We start from the raw sequence: 2500 nt of genomic DNA, 5'->3' as shown, positions 1-2500 counted from the left end.
GTACCAGCCATCTGTTCTAAAACATCTGATAGTACCAGCCATCTGTTCTAACATTGATAGTACCAGCCATCTGTTCTAACATCTGATAGTACCAGCCATCTGTTCTAACATCTGATAGTACCAGCCATGTGATCTTACCTCCATGTTCTCTCTGACCTGCTCCTGTTGGTCTCTAAGCTCGCCAAAAGCATCAATGATCAGACCTGCAACCCACACACACACACACATCAGACCCAACTACTCCACATAAAACACATAAGCCCAGAACAGTGCAACCAAACATTATGAAGTCCACTGATGGTATCGGAGTAGGATACTTTCCCAAAGTTACACATTTTTAAATAATTCCCATTAGAGGATTCCCAGTTGGAAGAATCCTTCCCTGTTCACTCCTTCCTTATTCTGGGAATCCTCCAAATGGGAATCTTGAAAACCTGGGAAAAGTTTTCATAATTGTTGTTATTTATATTCCGAGACAGAGAAGTGTAAATGGATGAATACCCTGGATGATGGCCAGCAGGATGACGATTACAAAGAAGAAGAAGGTGATATAAAGACGACACGGTAGAGCTCGTACTCATCGCCCGCCGGGTCCTCGATCTCGTCTCCTATACCCCGCCGGCACGCACACCCACGTACATGTGGAACAGGTAACACTGACAGACAGAGAGAGGGAGGTAGAAAGAAGGGGGGGGAGGAGGGAGGTAGGGAGGAGGTAGGGAGGTAGAAAGAAGGCGGTAGAGGGAGGGAGGGAGGAGGTAGAAAGAAGGCGGTAGAGGGAGGGAGGGAGGTAGGGAGGTAGAAAGAAGGCGGTAGAGGGAGGGAGGAGGTAGGGAGGTAGAAAGAAGGGCGGTAGAGGGAGGGAGGGAGGTAGAAAGAAGGCGGTAGAGGGAGGGAGGGAGGGAGGGAGGGTGATTGAAGGTCAGTAACTCACAAATACATTTTCTAACTAGGCAAGTCAGTTAAGAACAAATTCTTATTTACAATGACGGCCTACCCCGGCCAAACCCAGACCAATTGTGCACCGCCCTATGGAACTCCCAATCACTGCAGGATGTGAATACAGCCTGGATTCAAACCAGGAACTGTAGTGACACCTCTTGCACTGAGATGCAGTGCCTTAGACCGCTGCGCACTCGGGAGGAGGCCCATAACTATGGAGGACGATAGTTTCCGGTAATATCATCAGTAAAGCCACAGGAGATTTGACTCACGGTCATCATGTCATCACACTTCATGTCCGGTTCATCCTCGTCCTCGCTCATGTTGTAGAACTTCCTAAAGAAGTTGAAAGCCACAACGGTGTAGAGATACACCACCACAGCTAGTAGACCCACGGTCATCATCAGCTACAGAGGGAGAGAGAGAGAGATATAGGGAGGACTACAGTTAGATCTAGTGTATTTATTCACACTCGTGGGTCTGATGGGAGAAACTACATTTGACTGGGCGGGTACCTGTTTGCCGTTGTGTGTGACGGAGGAGAGGATGGTGCGCAAATCTTTCACACCAACGGCGATGTCCATCAAGTGACAGGCGTAGAAGAAGTTGTTGAAGTGTCCCAGCAGAGACATGACCATGTACCAGACTAGATAGAGGAACGTCTAGAAGAGGGGGGCAATATCAGTATTAGAGTTGCGAAGCTACCGGTACTTTACCAAAGTTACTGGAATCTTCAGTAATGTTGGTAATTAACAGAAAGTCTATGGTAATCTATAGTTACTTTGGTAATTTATACTTGAATAACTTTAAAAAAAAACGTATTCACAGAAATTATATATTTTTTTATATCTGAGTTCATATTGACCATGAGTTTCTAGTGGATAGACCATATGGTTCAAGAGAAAATAGCCTAATTAATTAAAAAAGCATCTTAATCAACAATGGTATTATTTTCAATTGATTCTGCAACTCTTCCAACTATTGCATTTTTTTCACAAATGCCACCAGTTTGATGCAGAAACATTGTCCCCAAAAAAGACATACTAACATAGTAAAATAAATAAAAGTGCATAAAAATTTACATGTTACTCGTTTCAGAAAACTAGGCGTAAGTCACACATCTCTAGTTCACAGGAGAGGCATTTGAGTGTAAACTTTTTTTATTTTATCAAAATTAGACCACTTCTGTGTATAATATGAGCTGGTCAGTATGTGTAGGTAATCCTGTCTATAATATGAGCTGGTCAGTATGTGTAGGTAATCCTGTCTATAATATGAGCTGGTCAGTATGTGTAGGTAATCCTGTGTATAATATGAGCTGGTCAGTATGTGTAGGTAATCCTGTGTATAATATGAGCTGGTCAGTATGTGTAGGTAATCCTGTTTATTAATTGAGTTGGTCAGTATGTGTAGGTAATCCTGTCTATAATAGGAGCTGGTCAGTATGTGTAGGTAATCCTGTCTATAATAGGAGCTGGTCAGTATGTGTAGGAATCCTGTCTATAATATGAGCTGGTCAGTATGTGTAGGTAATCCTGTCTATAACATGGTCAGTATG

At 43.3% G+C, this 2500-nt stretch overlaps 1 pseudogene; it reads right to left on the bottom strand.

The window, feature by feature from the left end:
* Window positions 1–2500, bottom strand: part of LOC112072123 (ryanodine receptor 1-like) — a 23730-nt pseudogene that overhangs the window by 9701 nt on the left and 11529 nt on the right.

Source organism: Salvelinus sp. IW2-2015, unplaced genomic scaffold, assembly GCF_002910315.2.
Source record: "Salvelinus sp. IW2-2015 unplaced genomic scaffold, ASM291031v2 Un_scaffold1828, whole genome shotgun sequence".
In the NCBI taxonomy this organism is placed as follows: Eukaryota; Metazoa; Chordata; class Actinopteri; order Salmoniformes; family Salmonidae; genus Salvelinus; species Salvelinus sp. IW2-2015.
The sequence above is the reverse complement of the archived record's forward strand: the minus strand, read 5'-3'. Positions and strand labels throughout refer to the sequence as shown.